Source organism: Aythya ferina (genome assembly GCF_964211825.1).
Source record: "Aythya ferina genome assembly, chromosome: 22".
In the NCBI taxonomy this organism is placed as follows: Eukaryota; Metazoa; Chordata; class Aves; order Anseriformes; family Anatidae; genus Aythya; species Aythya ferina.
Genome location: NC_140320.1, coordinates 5,810,707 through 5,828,704, shown reverse-complemented (window position 1 = coordinate 5,828,704; position 17,998 = coordinate 5,810,707). Strand labels below are relative to the sequence as shown.

Genomic DNA, 17,998 nt, shown 5'->3' with positions numbered 1-17,998 from the left:
AAGAGCACGGGCAGGCAGCGAGCCAGCTGTGTCCTCCTCGAGTCTCCTCCGCTTCTTCCTGCTCCTTGTCACCTCCACCCCATCGTACCTGCCTGTGCAGGGTGGTTGAGGTGTTGAAAACTGCTGGTAAAGGCAGCAATTTGCTGCCGTTCCTCAGTGCTGTGTGCTTTTAGTGTGTAGGGTCTGGGAATGGCAGCGGGGAGGGTTTTGGGTGTGAGATGTCCCTGGTTCAGCAGTGTTTGAGAGCAGGGCACGCGGGGTGGCAGCACAACTTAAATATGAGGCTTGGGGGGGTTCATCCGAAGTGTCCCAGTGGACCAGAGCGGGCTCAGAGTAAACCAAGCCTGAGGAACAGAGAGATGGGGGCTGAGGGAGGTCCTGGTGCTGTTGTAGGGCGGCCTGGGATGTGATCACTGCTGGAATCGCTGCAGAACAGAGACCCGCAGGTACTGGTATTGCCACGAGACAGCTGCGTGTGAAACCCTCCTGTTAGCCCAGGCACACACACGGCCGGACAGTCGCTTGGAGGGCGGCAGACCCCTCCACTTAGGGGGCTAACAAGCAGCTCCAGCCCGAGTGCCGGCTGCCAGGCGCTCTCTTCCCTTGCTGCTTACAGCCTGGATGAGGGTGTTCTGGCAGCTGCTGCCGGCGCCTCCAGCCTGGAGGTCTCCATAAACCCTAAAACCCTGGTGGCAGTCACTCTGCTGCTGCTTTGATGGTTGTCCTGCGTGGTGTGAGCTGGCTCTGCCACGGTGCCGGCAGTGCCCAGCTCAGTCTGGACGTGTTTTTGCGTGTCCATGAGTGCCATTTGGGACCAGGGCACCCCCCTGTTGTGCATGGTGCCCCTCTCCCTTTCCATACCCGTTCGCACAGAGCGATGCTCATCCAGGGGGCTGCCGGGCCGAGCCCCCTCCCGCAGAATTCATCCCTTTGGGGGCCCTTTGGCGAGCTCCGTGCCCCGAGGGGAGGGGAGAGCTGCCCCGAGGCCGCTTTGCGCGCACCCCCTCGGGGGGAGCCGAGCCCGGAGCCTTCCCGGGGGGGCTGCGCCGGGCCGGGCCGGGCCCCGTCGAGGTTCGGCCGTGCTGCTGCGGCTCCTCCCGGCTTGGTGCTCGTCCCCGGCAGGCCGCTGGGAGGCCGGCGGAGAAAGCGGGGCTGGGGAGGAGGAGGAGGAGGAGGAGGAGGAGGAGGAGGAGGAGGCGGCGGCGGAGAGGCTTTTATTTTGACAGGGCAGCGCTTGGCTCCTCGCACGGAGGAAAGTGAATGATCCTGTTTCTCCAAATGATTATTCAGGCTCCGGCGGAGAAAGGAGCACTCGGCACGCAGCGCCTTGCCCCTCGCCACGGCGCCCCCGCCCGCCCCCGGGCTGTCGCGGCCGCCGGCACCGGAGCCGCTCGGAGCCGCCGCTCGCCGCGGGGCCAGCTCCGCCGTCGGGCTCGGGCTGGAGCCGCCGGCAGCGGGGCGCCGGGCTCCGCTCGCCGCTCGCCCCGGGGCCGGGCCGCGGGGGGCGGCCGAGCCATGAGCCCGGCCCCAGCGGCCGGCCCCGAGCCGCCGGCCGGCCCCGAGCAGCAGCAGCAGCAGCAGCAGCAGGAGCAGCGCTCCACCACCGCCGGCACCGCAGCCACCACCGGGGGCTCGCCCGGCCTGCCCTGAGCCTCTCCGCCGCCGCCGAGGTGAGTGCCCCGCCGCCGCTGCTCCCCCATTGTTCCGCTCCCGGGACGCGCCGTCGGGCTCCGAGCCCCGCAGCCGTCGAGCCGAGAGGCGCCGGGGCTCTCCCCTTCCCCCTCGGAGCGGCGCCGGTGCCGTCCTCGACGGGCGAGGAACTTGAGGAAAAAAGGGCCCGGGCACGGGGCAGGTGGAGGGGGCCACACGGAGCTGGTCCCCGGGGCTCTGTGGGGTCGTCGGTGTCCGGCCCCGGTGGTGCGGGCTCGCCCCCCGCTTGGGTTGGCCCCAGCGCCGCTGTCACCGCTCGTGCTGGCATCGGGCACGTCGTGGACATCGCCTCTGGTCTGCGTGGCCCTTCTGAGTCTCCTGGTACAGCCTAGAGAAAAAAAATCCCAGAGGCTGCTTGTCTTGGGTCCTTCTGAGCTGTCTACTGCTGTAACTCCACCAGGAGCAGAGCCCGAGCTGTGCTGTAGATGCGAAGAACTTCTTGCACCGTGCCTGGTTTTGCCTGGGCCGCTCTGGATTTTCCGAGGCGTTATCGGTGGTGTGAATGCCCCAGGAAGGGCTGGAGCAGGGATTCCTCTGCTTGGAGTCCTTGCGTTGCATGGAGGTAGGGTTGAAGTCAATGCTGTTCCCTGAGCCTGCCCTCGATGCCAGCTCTCTCCCCGCTTGCTTTCAGCGCCTCAATCGATGTGCTTCTGTGCTCTCCTGAGGTAAATCAGGCATGCGGTCAGTTTGGAGGAGACAAAAAAAAAATAAAAAATAAAAGGAAGGGAGGAGGAATCTGACACGTATGTTCTTTCCTCGTGCTTGAGCTGTGCACAGAAAGGACCCGATGTAACAAAATCGTCGCTGTGTTGTATTAGGGACATGTCTTTAGCAGGTGGTGAACTTGTCCTAGCCCTGCTCTGCTAGCAACCACTTGCTGGAGTAGAAATGTGAGAAGGATGCATATCTGAACACGTAAGTAATGCTACATGACAGGGCAGGCTGTTGTGTTGTTGCTTGCAACGTCTGCACGCCCTGGGGGCAGTGCTATCCGACAAGGTGTAGGGCCTGCTTGTGTCCCGGGCACGCGAGGCAGAGGGCTCCTGACAGCACGGTGACTGCACACCTTTGGCTGTGGTGTGTCCCTGCAGGGCAGCGCTACGAGGTGTAGCTGCCTGCTGCTGACCTGTGGAAGCGGCTCGGGGAGCGCAGCTCCAATTCTCGACCCCATCCAAATGCGGGTTCGTGCCAGGCACGCAGCGGTGACGCGCAGCTCAGTCCGCCCGTCTGTTTGTTGCCAGGTGTCTGCAAAGGGCTGTGCACGTTGTTTTGCTACTTTCGTGGCGGGCAGGATAAGAAACTGAGTCAGAGAGGAAGTGATTTGCCCAAGGTCTCATGGCAAGGCTGTGTCAGTGCCAAAGCAGGACCTCCTCCGACTCCGGTGCTGTGGCTGTGCGTGGATATGTCATACACCTGGGGCTGGTACTGGCACAAAGATCACCGAGTCCACCGTCCTGCACGATTCCCTCTTCCTCCTTGGTCGAAAGAAGCTCCTGGGGCTGTGTCAGTTTGTTTTTTCTACAATAATTGCCATCCTCGTTGGAGTTTGTTTTCCAGAGCATTCATACTCTAAACGCTATACAGTCTTTTTTTTTTTTTTCCATGTATTTTGCCATTTCCGCTGTGTAAATGATGTGATCAGGGCCTCCTTGCCACCTTGACCTGTATCTTTGATACCTCGAAGATCCATTTTGTGACGTTCAGTATTTTCTGTTATGATGTTGTAGGCGCCACTACGTCTGCCTCCCCCTGAAAGTCCCTTTCCTCTTTCTAGGTACCTGCTAAAAAAATAATAATAAAAAAAAGCAGCACCTGACTGAAATCTTACAAATTTAAAACCACAGATGTTTGGTGAAGAAAGCGAAAAGTGATGCGTTTTAAAACCCTCTGCCTTTTGCATGGTGTGGAGCATAACGCAGCTCCACGGAGCTGTGCTTGGAATCTCCCAGGTCCAAGCGCATCCAGGCACCTAGATGGAGTGAAATCCTCCGCGCTTGCTGCTCTGGCACGAAGAAATCTTTGCTTTTCCTTCTCCTTGCTGCTCGTTCCTGTCGAGGTGCTTGGAGTGCTCCCCCTCCCAGTGCTTCCCGTGTGAAGAGGCATGCAAGGGAGCATTCGCTCTTGGTCCCCTCTTTGGGAGCATCGTTTTTGTGCTGGCACATGGCTGGTTCTCGTTGTTGTAGAGCTCTTTGGGGCTTACCCTTGTCGTCTGCCACTGGTTGATGAGTCCCAGGTATAAGGTGGCTGTGGGGTTGTTTTCTGAGTGCTGTCCCTTGTGCTGTCTTGGTTGCATTGGGTTGAGCTGCCAAGAGTGGGACTTCAGCTGCTGGAGCGCTCTGGTACGTGCCTGTCTGCCCCTGAGGTCCAGATGTGTTCTTGCTGGGATTAGTTGTTTTTTCTAACTATTATGATAGGTTTTAAGCTGCTTGGGTCTAGCCATTTCCTGGGGATGGCATAGGCTGGCTTCCAGCTCTTAATTCCTTAGTGCTCGATCCAGTTTTGCATACCCTGGCTGATGGAGCTCCCATGCAGGCCTTTTCTGGGGGAGCAGGTCCCTGGTGGAAAAGTGCACTCGACTGAATTTTGCTGTTCCTGCCGAGAATCCACCAAAAGGCTGTTTCACCTCGGAGCCCTACCTGTCTCAACTGCTGCTTTCCGAAACTCCCTCTGACGGGGATTTTCTTCTGCTCCTGTGAAGACAGGCTGAGAGAGCTGGGGGTGTTCAGTCTGGAGACGAGAAGGCTCTGGGGAGACCTCCGTGCAGTCTGTCAGTACTTAAAAGGGTCTTATAAAAAGGATGGAGACAGATTCTTTCCTCAGGTAGGTAATGACAGGACGAGGGGGAAGAGTCTTAAACGAGAAGAGAGATTTAGGTTGGGCATTAGGAGGGAGTTCTCCACTGCAAGGGTAGCGAGGCACTGGCACAGGCTGCCCAGAGAAATTGGGGATGCCCCATTGCTGGAGGTGTTCAAGGTTTGGAGGAGGGTGGCATCCCTGCCCAGGGCATTGGGGTTGGAGTTAGGTGATCTTGAAGGCCCCTTCCAGCCCAAGCCATTCTCCAATTCTCTGCTTCTGCACCCCATGGGACCATCAGGGAGTGCTCTTCTCGTCACCTTCTCCATTTGAGGTCACTCTGGAGCCCTAACGGAGCTGGCTGGCTCTTTCTGCTGCTGTGTCTTCCCAGAGATGCTGACAAATTTGCTCTTCTGGCAAATCTAAATCTCAACAAAATCTAACACTAACGCAGGACAGGCCTCAGCGTCCCTGGGCTCCACGGGGCTGAGCTTCCTTCTTCCCAGGAAGATGTGGACTGCCCAACACGGCTCCTGTTGATCTCACGTGTGATTCATCGTTTCCAGGAGCTGCAGGAGCTCTGGTACCGACTTCAAGTGGTTTGTTGATCTCCGTGAGGCTGAAACTACCTCGTGAAAGGAGAAGTTTGTGGCGGCGATGGAGAGGTGGCAAAATGCATGCCGTGGAGCAGAGGGGCTGGGAAAGCAGTGCTGCTCAGTCGCTGCTCGGTTCTGCATTTTCATCAGTTCTGAGCTGGGGGTGAGGCCGAGGATGGTAGGAAAAAAGCTGCCTTGTTTCTTCCTGCCTCGTGTTTTGGAGCTGTGTGCTGCCTTCCACTAGGCCAGCTTCTGCTCCTCTGATTTGCGTTCCCTTCTGTGAGCGCTCCCCTGGGAAGCCCCGAGTGGATGCTGCCCAGGAACTGCTGCTGGAGGACGGCAGAGATGTGCTCCTGTCGCTGTGTTTTGCCCTTCTTTAGCCTCTGCCTGGCACCAGCCACACCACACGGCGAGGACCAGAGGCACCCTTCCTTCTTCCGTGGTGCGTGTTCCACATCATCCGCTTCACGCCGGGCAGCTCACAGGAACGAGGAGCCGGTTTTCTCTCTCCCTGCCCGACTTTCTTTGAAACTCAGCTCCTCGTCAAAGGTGGGAAAGACTCAGGGATTGTTCTTCGAACTGGGACCAGTTCACGCTGCTTTTTTGTAGCTGCCACGGGGCCGTGCTCAGCAGGAGCACAGAGGAAGCAGCGTCACTGGCACCTGCTTTTGATTTAAGGCAAAGCCACGTTACGGAGGGGCGCCCTGCCAGGGGCCCTGCCTGCTCCTCGCCTCCTTGGCAAGCAGAGCGCTGCTCTGCTCGTCAGTGCCCTGAGCCTTCTGGGCCCTGCTGTGGCTCCTTGCACTCCTGCTGCCTCCCTGGGACACGCCGCCACCGGGCTCGTGCCTCTCCTGGCCTGACAGGGCTGTCCTGGAGCTGGCTGTGACCCTCTGCACAGCGGGGATGCTGGGCTGCACGGCTCGAAGGAACCTGTGCGTCCAGGCTGGGCGCAGCTCGAGGGATGAAGCCTCTCCCCACCACGGTCTCTGCCCTTCCAGAGCCCAGATTTCCTGACGGAAGATGTCAGCTCCACGCTTTATCTACCAAGACACGAGGCTGTTTTCTTCAAGGCTGACAGATTGAATTTCAGCTCTTCTCCGCATGCTTCGCAAACTTTCCTCCTCTCAGGTCCCTAGCGTAGAAGCTGCAGACTTCACCTTTCAGTATGAGTGACCTGTTCCCCTTTGGGCAAGGAGCAGCCAAAAGCTCCCTGTCCGACTGCTGGGTGTCCCCTGCCTTCAGGAGTCCCACAGACACTACAGAGACCTGGGCTCGGCTTCCCCCAGGAGCAGGATCTAGCTTTTTTGTGGGTTGTTTTGTTGTGTTTTTTTTTTTTTTTTTTTCCTTCCAGTTTGACACAAGACGCCTCGAATCCCAGCAAGGGGACGGTGGGGGAGCCTCTCCTGATGCTCGGGGTAAAATATCCTCAAGATGGCTTTAAGGCCGGGCTGTGCCCAGAGGTGGGGCGTCACCCTGTTTGGTGAGCAGCTCTGCTGGAGCCGAGTCCTGGGCCAGATGCCAGGTTTGTGATCCATGCCAGAGAGGGCGAGACTTGGAAAGCAAAGTGGAGCTCCTCCTGTGTGAGAGATGGCCTGAAATACCGAGCAAAACCACAGAGCGCTCCTTGTTCCTGCCTGTGCCTACTGGTCTTCCCTCTCCCCGAGCGTGTGGGAGGCCACGGGGCTGCTCTGCTAGGGAGCAGGAGGGCTGAGCTCTGCAGGCAGCCAGGACACCTCTGCTCCATCCTGCCTCTTCCGGCTGCTGGTTGGGTTGATTTTTTTTATTTTTTTTTAAATATACTTAACCCTTCTTTTCCCACCGCGCTGTTTTCCCTCATCCTTGCCGAGCTGTTTGAAGGCTGCCCCCTCGCACGCGGGCTCCTCCTGCCTCAGTTCAGCTGCGCAGCTTTCCTTTTGCTCGTTCTGCTGCTGAACGGAGTGGCTGAGGAGAGGAACCAGCCAGGATATGGTTTGTGTAAAAGATGCTCCACAACACTGACTGTTTACAGACTCTGTGCTTCTCGAAATGTAAGCACAGGAAATGCCAGGCTCTGCTGGGGTTTGTGTGCGCAGTACGGCTCTGCGTGCTGTGTGTGTCTCAGCCTCTGGCAGTAGCAGAGCTCTGCACTGTCACAACCCAGAGGAGGTTTCTAGCAATCCACAGAAGCAGAGGCTTGCTTTTTTCACCTCCAAAATAGAGGCTGAGAGGAAAAGTGAAAGGAAATGACTTAAGTGAAGACAGGAAGGGAATATGGGGCAGAGCTAGGGACAGGAGCCAGGAATCCTGATTCTTGTTCCTTGCTCTGCTCGTCCTCAGCTGCTGCTTTGGGTCTCAGCCTCCTGCCTGAGCCTAGGCGTGAGTGTTTTTTTTCTAGAAGCTGGTAAAGTAGCTTCTCTCGTGACGTGTCCTCCACGCTTGCTGTGCCTGTGAGCGCTCCAGTCCCCGAGTGCCTGATCCTCCAGGATTTGCCCGGCTGAGAAAACTGTAATTTAGCGAGCTGCCACTGGTGTGGTTGCAGCAAAAGTCACAAACTGGCCTTGGCTGGAGCCGGGTGCCCAGATCTCCGGGGAGAGCTGAGGTCCACGAAGGGAACAGGGAAATGGCTGTCGTGACTCAGGGGATCGGGATGCTCTGGTGAGGATGGAAAATGAGTCTCGGTGCGGAGCAGCAGAGGAGGAGGGTGGCGGGCAGGGCTGGTGTGCCATGAGCTCGCCCCGCCTCTGCCTATGTGGCCTCAGCTTCGGGCACGAGGAGTCCCTGGAGCACAGCCCCGCTGCCTTTCCCCGATATTTGTGCCTGTGAAAGAGAGCTAAGAGGTCTGTGGCACCGCGGGCTCGGTGCACAAACACCAATTCATGCCCCGTGAAACCATCTGCGAACCGTCCAGTGTGATTCCTTTTGGAGAAACATCTGTGTGTGGCCAGGTCTCGTTGGTCACAAGCTCCATGCACCCACAGTTTGCTAGTGTTTATGTGGCCTCCACGCTGTGTCTGCCTCTCTCTGAGCTGCTGGGCTTAAATGCCAAAGGGTCTCACTCAGGTCTTAAGGGCCTAAATTAAGGGAAGCTGGTTCTTTTTGGTTGCAACACGGGGCTGGCTCCGGGATGGTGTTTCTTGACTTGGCACCCGAAGCTTGGTAACTGTCTCCCTGGGTGTGTATCAGCTGCCTGGTTCTGCAGAGCGGGACTCCGTGGAGAAAAGAGAAAAAAAAAAAAAAAAAAAAACACTCTTAATATTGTTTTTAGAAAGCAGAGGATGCTGGCTCACAGAATTCGGGTCCTGAGCAGCCACGCTGGAGGTCTCCCACAGCACTGGTGGCCTGCGGGCACGGAGCAGCGAGGAGGTAGCCGGGAAGCTTCGCGGGGCAGCAACTCACCACCGAGGGCTGAATCTCCGGGTGACTCCTCTGACAGCAAGCTGGCCAGAGCTGTGGAAACCCCTCCAGCACTGGAGCTTTCACCACTTCCTCGGCAGGATGAGTTCCAGCGCTGGTCTGGAGCAGGGGATGGGGCCAGACGGGGCCTGAATGAAGCTGCTCCGGCCACGGGCGGGCCCGAAGCGCAGCAGTCAGGCAGGGCTGAAAGCTGCTTGTGTCCTGTGTCTGTGCAGCCTTGTTTGAACTTTTCCCTGGCAAGGAGCAAAAGGAACTGGGGAGACCTCGGGCTGGTCCAAGCAAGTTTCCTCTGCTCTCCCCACCCCCAGATGCAAGTGGGGGAACGGCGGCGGCTCCGGGTGTGCAGTCTCGGGGCTGGGCAATTTTGGGGGCCCCGGCCCCGAGTGCTTTTCCAGCAAACGAATTTTTGCCTCTGGTGTTCTCTGCCTCTTGGGCTGCGATGCAGGGAGGGAGAGGAAGGGGGGGGGGGGAAGTGAAACTGTGGTTCAGAACAAGCCCTTTGGATGGCAAGAAAATTGCTGAGTAGCTGGTTTCCAGGTTGCCGAGTTCCTAGCCAGGGCCTGGCGCGGCTGCCAGAAGCAACAGGCTTGGAATTTCCTCTGCCTGCTGCCAGCTCGTCTCGGGCTGCCCACAGCACCTCTGCTGGGGCCGGGGCTCCCAAAGAGCCCCGTGGACGGGGCACTCCCCGAGCAGGGGCTCCGCGTGGAGCCGAGCGCTGCCCCCCTGGTTTTTTTGGGGCCTGGTTTCTATTTTTCTTTTCCAGGGTCCAAGCTGGTTTGAATTACGCAGCCTGCGCCTCCCGCGGGGCTCCTTGAGCAGCCGCCTAATGAGCTGAGCTCCTGACAAACTTTGCTCTGGCTCTGGCTCCGCTAGGAAAATTTTACAGCCTTTTCAGAAAAAGGAAATGCCAGGAAAGGCCTGTCTCTTCTTAGTTTTATGAGGGGGTCCCGGCTGAGAGGGGGCGAGATGGGCTTGGAGGAGAAGACAGGAAGGGGTCGGGATGCTGCCAAGGGTGCCCCCCGGGTGGGTGCTTCCTAGGGGACGGGGTGCCACTGGTGTGGGCCCTCCCTGCCAGCACTGGGAGCACTGGGAGCACTGGGAGAGGGCAGGAAGAAGCAGCAGGGTGAATGGTGATGGAGCAGGGCCAGCTCCCCGCAGCCCCGAGCCCTTCCCTGGTGGGAGTGGTGCCCATTCCTACAGATCCAGACCTGGGGCACTGTCACCTGGGGGGGCAAAAGTGTCCAAAAAAGTGTCCGTGTCACCATGTTCCTGCCCCTGCTGCAAGGCGGTGGTGGGCTGCATCTCCACTCCCAGCTGCTGACAGAGTTCCTGGCTGGTCAATCTTTGCTAATTGCATTTTTTTTCCCCGAATGGCGATGTCTTTCTGGCTGCTGCCACAGCAGAAATAGGCTCCTGCACACACATGTGTTGCGTTTTGGGGCTGTTCTGGTTTTGTGGGGCAGGGGCTTGCCCTCTGTCCTGACCGAAAATTGGCTTCTTGGCCTGCCCGCTTGGTGTCTGCCCTTGGCTGGATGCTCCTTGCCTGTCCTCGCCGCGTCCCGGATTCGTGTCTGATGGCCAAAAGGCATCCGTGGGGACAGAGGTGGGGACGGTGGTTGGGATATGTCAAACTGCATCTGCCTGGGGAGCCGTGGAGCTCCTTCGGTGGGAGGGACTGAGGTTTCTGTGTGATCTGTAGGCATCAGCTGCTGCCAGTCGTGGTCGATGAGCTTCACGGGCGGGCGGTGATTGCCCTGGGTAGAAGGAGCCCCGCGCCAGCCCTGCTCGGAGGGCTTTGCCTGCTCTGTCTGTCAGGAGGGTGGCTCTGGATGGCGATCTGATTTGGCAGCCTGTGCAGGCCTGGCAGCCCTAAGAGTGGGATGCAGGCCCCAGAACAGTGCCCTCCTCTGCCTCTGTCACTTCTCCCAGCCCCTGCTTTCTGCCGTGCCGGGCAGGAGAGAGCTCTTCCCTCGGGCTGCGTCCCCTCCTCCACCTGGGAAGTGCTGGGCCCTGCTCCCTTTCCCGGGGCTCACGGGCAGGAGCAGAGATTTTAGTTGACAACAGAGGCCGAGCTCCTTCATTTCGCTGCTGGGAGGTACGGACGGAGCCCTCCTGTTGATTTTCTCACGGAGTTGAGGCATCGGGTCTCCTCTCAGACTGGGTCTGGGGAGGGAATAAGCGGGGAGGCAGCGACGTAGCCCCGTGCCCGGCTGAGCCTGCTGGGGTGGCTGCACCTGGGCTGTCAGCAGGCTCCAGGGAAGTTCCAGGTGGGACAAGCGATAGCAAACTCTTCCCAAAACAGCACAGTGCATTTTCGCTCTTGTTGCTTATTTCTGTGATGCCCTCTGCCTGTATCTGGCTTAGGTGCTTGAAGTGGATGTGTTTGTGCTCTTCCTAATTGTCGGTGGCAAGTCATTCACAGAGTTTCACACAAATTTCACGCTGCAAAAGGAAAGTCCAAAGATGTGTTTGCCTTTTTTTTTTTTGCAGTTAGTGCAGCACAGCCCCAAACGAAGAGCAGAGAAGCGCATGAGAGTGGCTTCGCCACCCAGCAGCACCTCTCACTCCCCGACATCCCCCCGATCTGTACTTCTGTGCTGCTCCAGCTGAGTTGCTCACCTCCATCCGAGAGTGCAGATGGAGAACGCACTGCGAGTTGTGCCCCTTACTCTTTTAAAGCTTCATTTAAAAAAAAAAATAAATCTAATTCAGTGCTTTGGAGCCTGTTTCCAAAAAAAAAAGCCCCAAACCTCACTCATCGCAAGCCCGTTTTTGCTTGTTGTAAATCATTTTTTCATCAGTTGAACTTCTAAACGTTATGCTGATAATGAAGGAGTTGCTTGGCCTCAAGCAGACCGCTAGCAAAAAAGTATTTTGCCTTTTCCAGGTATTTTAATACAAGCTCTACTTGCAGCCCTGATTTTGTAGGTGCACGTGTTATCCTAGTGAGGAGAGTGATTTACCTGCCTGAGCATTTACATGGTCAGGACTTTAAGCAGCTGTTTCCTACCTCACACAGGGATTTCAGAGTATTCAGGGACTCAGGTACTAGTGGCAAATGTTTATCATTTGGTTTATTACGCTTTTTAATCCAAAGTAATTTCAAAAAGTCCTAATTAAAATATGTTACTTCTACTAGTAGGTTTTAGACTTTTTTCTCCTTATTTGAAGGGCTCCTGAAATTTTTCTGATCCTGGTACGGACCCCTGTGCAACAAATCTATTGTAACAAGAGGCTGTCTTTCCACAGCACTCTTCACAGCACTCTTGGAAATAGCCTGCAGGCCCTCGGAGGTCCCCAGTGGTTTCAAACAACTGATGCAAACCAGCCAGCCTGGGATGTCCTGGTTCTGACGCTGCCACTAGTGGTGCCGTGCCCTGAGCCTTCTCTCGTCCGAGAGTTCCCCATTCTGTGAGAGGGAACAATGTTGGCATCCCTCAGGACAGCTGATCCCCAGCTGCACGCTGCTGAGCCGCCTTCTCGGCTCGCTGCAGCCAGATGGAGAGGTTCAGTGCTCTGCCAGCCTCTGGCTGAAAGAAATTGCAGGAGAGGGGAGCTGCACTTGGTGGCTGGTTCATTGGAGAAGGAGAGGTGGGTGTGCGCAGGGGCAGTGCCGTATTTTGGCGTTGTCCTTCTTCCAAGATCTGATCCCTGTGTGTTGAAGGGCTCCCGGTTAGGTGTTTGGTCCGTGGCTGCTGCTGGCATCGTGCTGTGGCTGTGGTTATGTTTGCAGGATATTTGGAAAAGCTCTCGGGACACGCAAAGAATTCCTCTTGGAAACTGCAAGAATTCAAATCGCGCTCCGGGAGGCCGGGCTCGTGCTCCTCCTGCTCCTTCCTTGGCTCCCCAGTGGGCAGAGGCACTGAGGTGCCCGGAGCAGCTGCGTTGTATTGCTTAGCAGGCTCAGATCATTGCAGTGGCTCAGCCTGAGGTGAGAGTCCAGCCTCCTTCATGCAGATGTAACCTCCTGATGGGCAGGGAGGGCGTGAGGCAGAGCTGGGACGTGGTTTGCACGAGCTTATGGCACCCAGGCTCCCTCGTGCTGGTGGTGACCCCTCTGATTTCGGGATCTGTTGCCTCTGGCTGAGCTGGGGCACAGGACGGGGGAGTAGCGGGGAAGCTGCGCATCGCCCTCGGCCAGCAGGCTCGTCTAATGCCCGATCTGATTTGCATATCAATTAATTTTTACTTTAAGAGGGCTCGAGTGGACCCAAGTGCCAGCCTGTGCCTCATTTTTGCTGGAGGAGGAGGAGAGCAAGGAGCTGCTTAATTTGATCTGAACACCAGGCCTGAGGGTGGCATCGCTTAACGAGCCAAAGACCCCTCTGGCTCGAGCCTCTTCCCTTCCACCTAAAACCAGGCAAGTGCAGATTTTTCTGGGCTCTTTCTGAGCACGGTGGGGAGCGAGGGAGCAGCGTGCAGGTCAGCGTGGCTCTGCTGTGCCCACGATGTCCGAGCTGCTGCTCTCAGCCCCCTCCATCCTCCCCGAGCCGTGCAGCCTGGCAAAACCTGCAGGAGACGCCTGCTTCCAGGCAGCCTTGCGCTTTACCGGGTGGCTGCTGCTCGCAGAGCTCCCCTGGTCGGCCTCATTTACTGCGGGGAGGAAGCAAAGCAAACCTCCTCTGCCCAGAGACAGGAAACTCGGAGCACGTGGGCTGCCCGGGAGCCCAGCTGACACGTTGTGTTTGCACAGAAAGCAGCGCTGCTGGGCCCGGGCTCCCTGGCTGCTGGCCACGGCCCCGGCGGTTGTGTTCTCCAGCAGCCCCTCGGGGGACGAAGGGGAAACGTAGCCCCTCGCTCGGGATGGGGGGGTCGTAAACCTGAGCGCTCCCTGCCAGATGCTGACAAGGGGAAGCGGCTGCGAGCCAGGGCACCTGGGGCCGGGGCTTTGCTGGGAGCCAGAGCCCTGGGGGCCGGATTCCTGCTTCTCCCCGGACCCTGGGTTTCAGAGGTTGTCACCTACACCAGGAGGACAGGGAGCTCTTGCAGCAGGCTGCCTGCACTGTGGACTTGGCGGTGGGAAGACCTGCAGGCACCGCAGCTCCCCGGGGAGGCTCGTGCAGCGCTCCCTGCCCGTACCCGAGGGCTTTTTTTTGGCCCCGAGTCGGGCTCTCCCCATCCCTGACCTCGCAGCTCTCGGAGGCAAAGGCAGCACGAGCTTTCCCAGCAGCTCGCCGTGCTTGTCCTGCTCAATTACAATGCAGCAGCGGTGGCACCAGCCGCCGCCTTCCTCCCCTGGCTGGGCTGGAGCGCTGCAGGCTCTCAGCAAATGCTGTCTGCGGACATCTGCTGCCTCCTCCCCCCACCGCCTCCTGGCAGCGGCTGCAGCTTCCCAGCGAGCAGCCTGCTCTGTGCATCTCTTCCCCCCCCCCTCCTGCTCTTCCAGGCTCCTTCGCAGGACCTTGAAATGGTGGTTTCCCCGCTGCTGGCTCGGCTCCAAGCAGCCTCCCAGTCTCACGAGCCCGGAGCTGAAGGAAACAGGGTGCCTGCTGGAAGGGAAAAGGGCTCCGAGGTGATGCTCGCCCCCGTTCGAGCGGGCAGCCCTCTCCTTGGCGGGTCTCCAGCTCGTGCCTGGGGCTTTAGACGCACGCACGAAGTCTGGGGCAAAAAGCTTGGAGCTGTTGGGCTGGAGCAGATGCGGCAAGGTCAGCTGTGAGCTGCAGCCCCGGTGCCAGGGCTGGGTGCTTTGCTCTGGCGTCTGGCTCGGCTCTGCCCTGCGCAGCTGCGAAGGACAAAGTTCACCATTCCAGGTCCTCCTCAGGGCCCTCCTGGGAGAAGGGAAACGCATTTCTTTCTGCTGCGGTGGGCAGATTTGCTCCTTGGGTGCAGCAAGTGAGGCCGTGGAGCTCTGCCTCCCGAGATTTGGGAGGCCTGGCTGCAGGAAACACCCTGAAAAGCGGCGTTTTGGTGGGTTTGGTCGCCTGGTGGTGCTGCACCAGGGTCCTGTGTTTGGCACAAGCAAGCAGGGAGGTAGCTCCAAGCCCGAGTGATCCCCCAGCACCCCGGTCACCGAGTGCCCTGACTGCAAGGAGTTTCTGGGGTCAGATATCTCCGGAGATGAGTGCGGAGGAGCTGGGGAATGGACTGGAAGAACTGAACGGAGAGGGCACAGGGCGACGCAGCAAACGGCGCCGGGCTGTGATCTCGGGGAAAGCCCAGAAGGAGGGCTGAGGTGTGTGGAGTAGTGAGAAGCGAAGGTAGAGGATGAAAGGGGATTCAGCAGCTCTGAGTGTAAAGGCAGGGCTGGAAGAAGGAGCTGGAGGGATTGCAGGTGGGACATGAAAACAGCGGCTTGGGAAGACAGAAGAAGTGGAGCCGGTGGGGAAATTTTGCCATTTTGTACCTGGATCAGAAAGAAGCGAGTGCACTTCAAAGGGATTTAGACAAGAAGGCACAAGCCTTTGTTTGGAGGGAGACGGCTCCACTTCGCTGTGACAGCCTCAGTGGCGGAGGGGTGCCGAGGCACAGCCGGCCCCCCTGCCAGCCCGGAGAAAGCGCGGCGCTGGGAGGAGAGGGAGCCGAGATGCTGCAGGAAGCATCGTCCGCACAGGTGATCCGGGGCTGCTGCGTGGCAGGAGCGAGACAGCAAAAGCCCTGCCTCTGCGAGCCAGCTGGGCTCGGGCCCAGCACCCGGCAGGAAGTGACTGAAGAGATAAGGGAGCCCGGGCAGGCGATGTTTTAAGCCTCCCCTCGCCAACGGGAGCACCCGAGGGTAGATCCTGGTGCTCACGCAGAGCTGGGAGCCGGGAGGTGCCACGTGGCGCTGCTCGCTGCGTCCCCGAGGAGCGCAAAGAGGGACAGGGGGTGTATGCCTGGCACTGGGTGGCACAAGGGGTGTCCGGGACCTTCCCCTGAACCCTAAAGGGTGCCAGGAAGCTGGGTTTACCCTGCCTGTGGGTCAGCTCCCCCTGTGGGTGCTGAGCACCTGGGTAGTGCCTCGCTCGCGGCTCGGTGCCCGCAGGCTGCTCGGCAGCGCGTTGGCACAGCCGCCTGGGCTGAGGGGGAGCAGTTTGGGGCTCGGGGACTGTGCTTCTGGGCAGCTCTCCCTCCTGAGATGGGGCAGGGAACGTTCCTGCGAGCAGCATTTTCTCCCGAGCCGGGGCTTTGCCCTCTTGCTCTGCTGGGCTCTTGGTTTTCCTCGGCTCTGGCCCGCAGCAGGACCTGGCTGCAGCAGCGCTGCGCAGCGAGGGCAGCGGCTGGGGGGGTGCTGCTCCGCAGGCTGGCTCCCCCCAGCCATTATTAGGGGATCCCTGAGGACGAGGCCCCCCCCGGCTGCTCTCCACGTCCCCCTCTGGCCCTGCGGGGTGGCAGGGGAGCGCAGCAGCCGCCCTGGGAAGGGTTAAGCGCGCTGCAGCTTGCGGCCGGGCGCCTCGCACCGCCTGCGCCTGCTGCAGGAGCGGGGCTGCGCAGCCTGCTCCACTTGGCGTGGGTCCCAGAATGCTTTGGAAAAGCACTGACCCCTGACCCCCAGTACAAACTGAGCCCAGCACGTGGGAGGGAGAAATTACTCCCAGACCTTCAGGCTCCAGGGTTTACAAGCTGCCTGCAATAAAGCAGCCATTTTTTTCCGACAGTTACTAAATCTCCCCTTTTAGCTCCGCTGCAAACGTCTACCGGCGCTCCCCTCCCCTGCCCCCGGCCCCCCTCTCTCCTCTCTCCTTTTCCCCTTCTTCTTTTCTCAAATCAGAAACATCTCTGGAGGTGAGGCCATCCCCTTGCCCTGGGGGCACGGTGCTGGGGATTGTCGGAGCCACCGGTGCCTGCGGTGCTGTGCCAAGCGGGTCCCCTTCCACCCGGCAGCTGTGCTCCCTGCGGGGCTGCCGAGCATCCCCCGGGGGTGTCCTGCACCTGCCACCTCCTCCACCTCTGCTCTGACACCCTGCAAGGCTTGGTCGGAGCTGAATCCTCGTCCCGAGCTGCTCACGGGATGTGTTTCAGTGCGAATAAGCGATGTTGTCTCAGCAGCTGCATTAGGTGACGGGGAGCTGGAGCCCAAAGGTTTCCTTCGTGGCTTTTCTGATGGCTGGCACAGCTTTGGGATTTTCTGAGCCGCAATTCGGCTATCTTGAAATGGGCAGAAGAGCGCAGGGTTTGCGTTTAGATGTCATCAGCTGCTTAGGTAACTTACCCTGTCTGCGTTCCCGGCAGGGTAAGGGATTAATCTCCAGGGAGGCCGGCCAGTTTCTATGGGAGCTCACTGCGTGGGAGGCTCGTGAGGCTTCACCAGCTCGTGTTCGTAACGCCTGGCGTGATCGTCAAGTGCCAAATGCTGCTTATTCACATGTGTGATTGCATGACTACCCAGCTGTGCTGGGGCTCAGAGCTCGGTGCGTGGCAGGTACAGCGCCGAGCGTGCCAGCGTATTGCAGCGCCGCGGAGGGCGTGGGGAGCGCACGTTCGTGTTTGTGCAGCGCTTTGGGAACACGGAGTGCTCGTTACAAGTGGCTGCCATGCCACGGGCACTGTGGGATCCAGATAAATAAAACAGGAGCTGAGGTTTCAAAACAACTCCTTCCCCGCTCCCGCCCCGGCGCGCATTCCTCCGGCAGGGAGCACGTGGAGGTGGGGAAGCGCTGGCGATGCGACCTGCCAGCGAGGCCCGTCCCGAGCATCTCCCCCTCTCTCCAGCAGATGCAAAAAGCCAGGAACGATCGCCCTGGCCCTGTAGCAGCTGGCAGGTAGACAGCATTTATCCGGAGACCCCGGCTTTGGGGGCAGCCCCCAAGGTTTGGGAAGCGACGGAGCGAGGCGCGGTGCTGGGAGCCATGTGCTGCGCGTCGCAGCAGTCGCGTGGCAGCAAAGGACCCGTGCTACATCTTGCTCTTTTTACCGAGCTGCCAGACAGAATGTGACAGAGGAGCCATTTTCCGAAGCGCATGCGAGGCTGGGCTAGGATCTGCTGGACGTGCAACAAAAAAACACATTCAGCCGCATCCCCTTTCTCTCCCCTCTCTGAGAGCTTGGTTTTGTTTTTAAATCTGTATGGCAGGAGCCCAAACTGGCTGAGTCAGTCAGCTGGCTGGCCACCAGAAGTAAAAATGTGGTTTTGTCCCCTCCCTCGTTTCTCCCCCTTCCCCCCCATATTTTTTTTTTCTCCTTCACTTAGCGACAGTTCCATGTATTGACAACAAACCTCTTTCTCTCTTGTCCTCTCCCCGGGGCCGGGACAAGTGGAAGCTGTTTCTTATTTTGAGAGCCAGTCTAGAGGGAAAAGGTGCGGGATGGCAGCTTGTTTGTCTGTTTTCCCTGCTGGCTGGAAGGAGGGGGAGCTGCCTGCGGAGCCGATCCGATGGCTGCGTGCGTCTGCGTGCCAGAGGAGGCCACTCCGGCCCTTCTCCTGCTGCCCGTTTGATGGGGAAATTGAGGTGAAATGGCTCGCCCCAGGCTGTGCCATCGCGGGCTGAGTGGGAGCCCAGCCTGCTGGCACCGAGGAGCTGTGCCAGATGTGGAAATGCACCGGGGAGCTGGTGCTTCTCTCTCCTTGCCCACAGCACTAAGCACTGGGG

General features: G+C 58.9%; 1 protein-coding gene across 1 annotated transcript in view; it reads left to right on the top strand.

Moving 5' to 3' along the window:
• Positions 1-1,297: 1,297 nt before the first annotated feature.
• Positions 1,298-17,998, top strand: part of BCL9L (BCL9 like) — a 42,708-nt gene continuing 26,007 nt past the window's right edge. Inside the window, exon 1 of the mRNA XM_084495788.1 lies at positions 1,298-1,670. The gene's annotated coding sequence lies outside the window, so the exon portion shown is untranslated. The remainder of the gene's footprint in view (positions 1,671-17,998) is intronic.